This window comes from Canis lupus, unplaced genomic scaffold (genome assembly GCF_011100685.1).
Source record: "Canis lupus familiaris isolate Mischka breed German Shepherd unplaced genomic scaffold, alternate assembly UU_Cfam_GSD_1.0 chrUn_S457H618, whole genome shotgun sequence".
NCBI lineage: Eukaryota > Metazoa > Chordata > Mammalia > Carnivora > Canidae > Canis > Canis lupus.
In genome coordinates, this window is record NW_023331388.1 from 3,355 (window position 1) to 11,208 (window position 7,854).

A 7,854-nucleotide genomic window follows, 5' to 3' on the forward strand; every position below is an offset into this window, starting at 1 on the left:
AGAGAACTCAACAACCATATGTGTGAGAGGAGGAAAGGCAGCAGTATACTAGGAGTAGGAGCTGTGGCATGTGCCCCCTGCTCATGAACTTACTTGTAGGTTCAGGACCTGTTCGGTCCAACCTTGTACATAACATTTCACCTTGATGATGGACTGCTGCTGCACATGCCCACACGTACAATTTGGTGCATCAGTAACACCCATGATAGGCAACTCAGGCATAGCCACCTGATGTCCCTGGTCAGGCATAAGAGGACCTGGTGGCATGCCAAAAACTGTTTTGCAAAAGGAGAATAGTTATCTGTTAGAGAGGTATGATGGTTAATTTTATGTGTCAGCTTGGCTGATCTACAGTGTACTCAGTAATTTGATCAAATGTTATTCTGCGTGTTTCTGAGACATGATTTGAATGCATTTAAGTTTCAACTGATAGTAAAGCAGATTGCCTTCCCTAATACTGGGTGGGCTCATCCAATCAGTTGAAGACCCAAATAGAACAAAAGGCTGATTCCTCCCACCAAGTAAGAGTATTTCCTCCTTCCTGACTGCCTTGAGCTGGGACATTATTTTTTTCCTACCTTTGGATCAAACTGAAACATTGGCTCTTTCTGGGTCTCAAGCCTGCCAGTCTTTGAACTGGAACTCACTCCATGGTTCTCCCAATTCTCAGACCTTCAGTCTTGGACTGAAACTACACTGTCAGCTCCCCTGGGTCTCCAACTTGCCAACTGCAGATTTTTGGACTTATTTTTCCTCCAGAATCATTTGAACCAATTCCTTAGAATAAATCATATATATATATAGTATATATATATATATATATATATATATTGCCTTCCATTGGTTCTGTTTCCTCTGGAGAACCCTAATACAAGAAGTACTGAATTTCTCTCAGATTTTCTCTAAGGGCTATAATTCTCCTATTGGGGGCTGAGTCATAGGCTCCATACAGGCATCCCTGTTTATCACAGACCTCTAACACCACTCCTAAGGCCAGTGTAGCAGAACAACTTGCACTGTAGCAGAGCAACTTGCACATCTAAAACCTTCTGCAGAATCTTTTCTTGCTCTGGGCCACAATTAAAACTCACCATCTTATGAGTTCCTCAGTATATAGGTTGGAATAGCACCCAAATGAGGTATAGTTCTTCTTCTTCTCCTACATCCCCCTCCTCCTTCTTCTTCTTCTTCTTCCTCCTCCTCCTTTTCTTCTCTTCCTTCTTCCTTCTTCTTCTTCTTCTTCCTCCTCCTCCTTCCTCCCTCCTCCCTCCTCCTCCTCCTCCTCCTCCTTCTTCTTCTGCTTCTTCTGCTTCTTCTTCATTTATTCATGAGAGACACAGAGAGATAGGCAGAGGGAGAAGCAGGCTCCATGCAGGGAGCCCAATGCGGGACTCGATCCCAGGACTCCAGAATCATGCCTGGGGCCAAAGGCAGATGCTTAACTGCTGAGCCAACCAGGAGTCCCTGTAGTGTTGCTTCTGAACCAAAAGATTCCTACAACTTACTTTTTATGGTGAGTGGCATAAAGTACAACAGTTTGTCTTTCACTTTATCATGGGCTAATCTCAACTTGTCCCAGATCGTGTGACAACCCCCCCTCTAAAAATTTCAACAAGGAGGGAGGACCCTCAATCTTCATGGTCTTTGTCTCCTACCTTCTGCCATGCATTGATCTTACTAAGTATTTAGGATAGCTTCTGCATTCTGCTCAATATGTCCAGTCAGCATGATATCATCAATGTGTGATGTCCATGATGGGTAAAAGCAAACTGCTGCTCATGTTCTTGCTAATTCATATAGAGACAAAAACATCTCTCCAAGCCAATGGCTGTATTCCAGATGTTGGCTACTATGTTGATTTGTTCCAATGTAAAGATCACATCTAGAAACTGCTATAATTAGGAATTATTCATTGATTAAGGACACTGTGATCTACAGTCAGTCTCCAAGACCCTTCTACTTTCTGTAGAGGCCAAATGGGGAATTAATGCAGAAGTGATAGGAATCACCACTGTAACATCTTTGAGGCCTTTGCTGGTGGCACTAATCTCTGCATATCCCTCAGAGATGCAATATTGGTTTTAGTTTATACTGGTAGGGAGAGGAAGTGAAGAATTTTATATTTGTTCCTTCTTACTGTAATAGCCCTCACACCATGATCAGGGAGTAAATGTGGGGCTTCTGGGAACTGTACTTTAGAAAGTGTAGAAATAACCATAGGTCAGATCAACTCAGGCCAGAACCCCCATTTATCAATTGACCTGAATAAGCCCCTCCCTTGACTGGTGGGTCACAGTGGTGTTAAGGTACCCAGGGATTAACACCAACTCAGAACTAATATCTGGCAATTCCCTGGAAAATCTAGATATTTTACTTTTCCTAGTCTTCAGCCATCTAAGTACATGCTTTCATTTACATTAATTTTAGTAATGACTTACTAGGACAGTATTTCAAGTCTCTTTGAGGAGACATGAAGAAAATGTTCTAGTATATACTTGTGGTAGTATAGTATCCTTCTTCAATTAAAGGTTCAATAAATCCAGGTCTGCGGGCACCTAGGTGGCTCAGTCAGCTAAGTGTCTGACTTTTGGTTTTGGCTCAGGTCATGATCTACCAGTTGTGGGATTGAACGCCACATTGGGCTCTGTGCTCAGTACAGAGTCTGCTTTAGATTTTCTCTCCCTCTCCTTCTCACCCACCCACACACACTCTCTCTCAAATAAATAAATAAATACAATCTTTTAAAAATAATAATCAATCAGTCAATCCAGTTCTGTAAATTAGTTTAGGTCTGAAGTATATATGACAGGCTATCTTGCTCCAAAATTGGTAAACCAGGTCATAGTCTTGCTCAAGAGACCTAAAGTTTTTTTTTTGTTGTTGTTGTTGGTTGGTTGGATGTTTTGGTTATATAGAATCAATTTAATGTGTTAGTAAGCTGTTCATCTAGATAATTCCTAGGAGACAACATGATCAACTAGCCATCACCAAAGATCTACCCCTGCTGTGTATATGGGTAATTGCATACACATTGTCTCTGGCATTTAACTACTGTCACTTGGCCTTTGTCACTCTGGGACCTCATCATCCCCATTTCAGTGAAGACATCTCCCTTTGTGTCATTTCCATCCTATAGGTGACAGCCACAATATCTTAGTGAAGGAAGTATTCTCTGGACATCTGGGTTTCTTCCTCCACATTAGGCCAGAAGTTCTAGCTTCCCAACTTCACTGAATATAGTCCACCCTTGAGTTCAAGTTGTGGTCTGCCCATGAAACAGATTTTTATTTTTTTATTTTTATTTTTTTTTAATTTTTTATTTTTATTTTATGATAGTCACAGAGAGAGAGAGAGAGAGAGAGAGAGACAGAGACATAGGCAGAGGGAGAAGCAGGCTCCATGCACTGGGAGCCCGAAGTGGGATTCGATCCCGGGTCTCCAGGATCGTGCCCTGGGCCAAAGGCAGGCGCCAAACCGCTGCGCCACCCAGGGATCCCGAAACAGATTTTTAGAACCATTCCCAAGTATTTGAAGTAACACATAAAATCCACAATCTCTGGTAAGTATACCTGTATGAATAAATCCAGCCTGTTGCAACATTGTATACCTCAGAATCCATTACAAAACATATTCCCATGTTTGTGCCAAGGTGAATTAGGAAGTCTTGCAATATTTTATGTATAAATTATCTCCTCCCACGTGATACTTTTTCATTATCCCCTAGGAAATGCTGATTCTGGCTATGGTCTGGTGGCAATGAGGGGTGGTAAATTGTGTCTGGAGGAAAATTGGCATCCCCTTGCAAGGTCATTGCCTCAGGTGTGTTATTAAAGAGTCTTCAAGCGAGGGAAGGCTAGTCTTCTCAGACAAAGGAGATACTGCTCCCTGGCAAGGAGGAGACTCGTGGGATTGTAGGGCTTGAGTTTCTCAGATCATCCGAATCTATTCAAATGTTCCCATTCCCAATCTCAGGCTCTCTTTCACAATCAATGCCCATCACATAAGACACTTGGTCAGATGTAAAATAAACTCATGTTGGAATTTTACAACCCACACAATTATAATTAGTATCTAGGTTTTAGCTCTAGCTATCCTTTGGCTTCACAGAGTTTCCTTTAGGGCTACTGTTAAGGTTCTCTGGTTTTCTAATGGTGACTTGAGCTGACTTTAAAACTTGGAGTTTATCATTGCCTTCCTGTAAGTTCCCTAGTACAGACAGAAGCAACTCATCTGATGAGGATGAGTCCTTGTAATCATCATTACTAATATCGTGGTAAAATACAGCAGCTCCTTCCCCGCATCACCCAGAGTGTTGCTGTTGCTTTCAGTAGGACTTCACCTTAAGCAAATGTTGATAAGTAACCATAATGCTACCACATGACCTGTATTGCCAACATTTCCATTCTTCGGTGACAGTAAGGCCATCATTCTCTTTGAGCTCAAAACAGTCAGCAGACCAATCCCAGAACCCTATTTGGAAAAGTCCATTTCCTGAGACCTTTTCTGTTACTAAGATTATATAGTAAGAGTCCTATCCAGAAAACAAAGCCATTCTGGATATTCCAGACAAAGATAATTTAGTACTGGAAATGATACAGGTGTGGGAAGATGTGGAAAAGCACAGATGAGGATGGGGCTGGAGGAACAAAAAGAAGGGAATGATACTCAGAGATCATAGACTGCTAATGCCCCTGGAAGCTGGAGCCAATGAGCATGTACCTCCTGTTGCACTTTTGGAGACAGTCAGTCCTGGATCTGTGGAAGAGGTACCACTCTGACCAGAGCTGGGACCACCAGAAAGATTCTGCATCTGTCTGAGCTGCTGTGTCCAAAATCATGCCACCCTGCTGCTACTACAGCAACCACCAGCAAGTGAAAGAGCTAGAGCAGCAAGTTTCCCTCTTGTTCTGGTCCTCTGCATCCCATATTCCATATCCTACAGGAAGCCAGCTCATGAGAGATCCTGGTAATGTAGTTTGCAGCCTCTCAGCCCCATCAGAGCAGAACAGAGTCTCAAAACACAGTTTGAGGGCTTAAAAACAATAGGTGAATGACCTGTACAGAAACCAAAATCAATTGCCTTAGTTATGAGGGCCCTGCTTTTTACAAGGGCAAAGAACAAACTTCTTCAGCCATAGATGGGGAGGTTAAAGAAAAATGGCAGCTTGTCCTGCCTGTCAATGGCTGTAGTCTACCAATGAAGCAGTTTCCCACGAGAAATCCCTTAAATATTTACTGGGTATCACTATGCTGTAGCTGAGCTCATGCTGTTACACTTTAATCTTGTGATTTAGGTGCAAAGTATAAATTAGAGTGGACCAAAAATCAGATGCACAATTTCTTTTAAAGATTTTATTTATTTTTTTTTATTTTGGAGAGAGAGAGCACAGCAGGGAGGGGGCAGAGGGAGACAGAGAATCTCAAGCAGACTCCACACTGAGCGTGGACCCAACTTGGGGCTCAATTTCATGACCCTGAGATCACGACCTGGGCTGAAATCAAGAGGCAGACTGAGCTTCCGAGGCACCCCATCAGATACACAGTTTTATATTAACTACTGTAATTCTACTGTATTTCCCAGATCCTCATCATTTTCACAAATAATGCTATTTTACTTAGAGTATCAAAGGCATCTGAAATGAACTCTGATATCATCTCCTTAGAGATAGGTACACTTCTTTGTTCTCTCTTCCTTTTGCAAAGAAAAAGGTCCCCTCTCCTCCTACCCCTCACTAATCCTTTCCGATGCTAACCATTTTAGTGTCTTCTCAAATCTCATTCCTCCCTGCTTTACCTGGAAATTTATTTCTTCAGGAACTTTTTTCTTTCCAGAATATTCAAATTCTTCTTCAGCGCTGACCACAACACTGTCCTCCTTATTCTTTCCCTTTACAGCAGAATTCTGTGAAGAGTTGTGTGTCTTTGTTCTTCTCATCCCATTCTCCCTGAAACCCCACACAGAACGCGGGTGCACACATGCACCCCCACCCCCAACACACACACCACTGATGTATCCAGTGGTTGATTCCTAGTCCCTGTCTTACCAAAGCAAACACAGCTGATCACCCCTTCTCCTTGAAATGCTTTCTTCACTTCCAGGATGTCTTCCTGGCTTTCTGGTTTTCCCCTGGTATCTTTGCATGATCCTCATCCCTCTGTTCCCTCAATGTCAGAAGGCCAGGAGCTCACCTCTATTCTTTGTGGCCTGCCTCCTTTGATAATCACATCTAGTCTCATGACTTTAAATACCATCCAAATGCTGATTCCCAGTCTCACATCCCCAGGCTGGACCTATCTCCTCAACTCTACTCATATATCCAGCCTCCCACCCTCTATCTCTTGTTGGATGGATAACAAGACACGTGAAACTTGTCCAAACTTGAGGGGCAGAGACCAGTCCCCACGGGTTCCTCCCTTAGACTTTTCCATTTGGCAAACAGGACCTCCACTCAGCCAGTACTCTCCTGCTGCATACCATGAGGCCACTTTCGTTTGTTGTCTTGCTCTCCTTGCCATGTGTCTGTTACCTGGTCATCGTGGTTCTCTGTGTGTGTCCACATGCATGGGATTTACCTTTTCCCTTTTATCTATCGAAGTCTTTTCATTCAGCCTCTTAAACTTATTCTTAATCCTATCTTGGAATTATAGCTTGCTGGACTATCTGACACTGAGGATGGAGTGTCTGGAGTATCTGACACTGAGGATCCAGCTGCCAGTGGGTATTTTACTTTAGGGAGTAGTCTTGTGACTGCCCTTTGACACCGTCTGCTGCCGTTGGCCATTTTCCCAAGCCTCAACCTTCTCCTTCAGAGGCCCTCTGTTTCTCCTTCTGCTTCCCAAAGATGGTGCTCAGGTCTCTCCAGTCAGGAGACAATTTCCCACTTTGTTTTCACGATTAAACGTATCATCTCACTCCCTATCAACTCTCAGTTAGGAGGCTGCTTAAATTTGCACACAGTGACTACTGTTGGCAACACTTAACAATACTGATGCTCACTTAATTGCCTGGAAAGCAAATTCTTATTGAAATTTAAAATAAAAAAAAAAGTTCCATTCCCCCCCCCCCCCAAGGAATTAACTTTTCACTAGAATTTTTAAGAATAGAGTTAGTGTTTTTATATGTTTTTATAGCACTCTCATGTCTGAAAAAAGCACTGGCAATGTCTTGGGCATCAATTCATCATTCCTCTATGAAACCAACTTTGATTCCTTTCATAGTTAGGAGTAAATTTTAAAGAAAAGTTACACTAATAATTAGATGAAAATTATCAAAAAATTCAGAATCTTTAGAAATAACTTATAAACTGGGATTCTCTGGCTACAAGTAAAAGGAAAGCCAACTCATATTGGCTTAAGAAAAATGACATTTATTGGGTCAGGTAAGTGAAAAGTCCAAGGATGGATACAGCTGAAGGCATGGCTGGGACTAGGGCTGGGGTTGGTAAAAGGCAGCCTGTGGCTGTTTTTGTGAATAAAGCTCTATTGGGACACTATCATACCCATTGCTTCTCCTATTGTCTGTGGCTGCTTTCATGCTACTGTGGAGAATTGAGTAATATAGTGGTGAAGCTGAGGAGGTGAGAGAGACATCTGGCCCACTGTGATGTGTATTTTTCCTGCAAAATCAAGCAATTCTCCAACACAAATTCAACTTACTTCTGACACTATCTACATCGAGATGGCATCAGATTCACAGGTTAAGGGCTCAGTCCTACAAGCCTGCCTCCACTGGATATGCCCATCACTGGTCCAGGTTGTCACCTGTGCTTCTGACTGACCATAAATCAGAGGACCCCCCCTGCCTTGGGTTCGATTAGTTTGCTTGAGTGGCTCACAGAACTAAGGAAACCAATT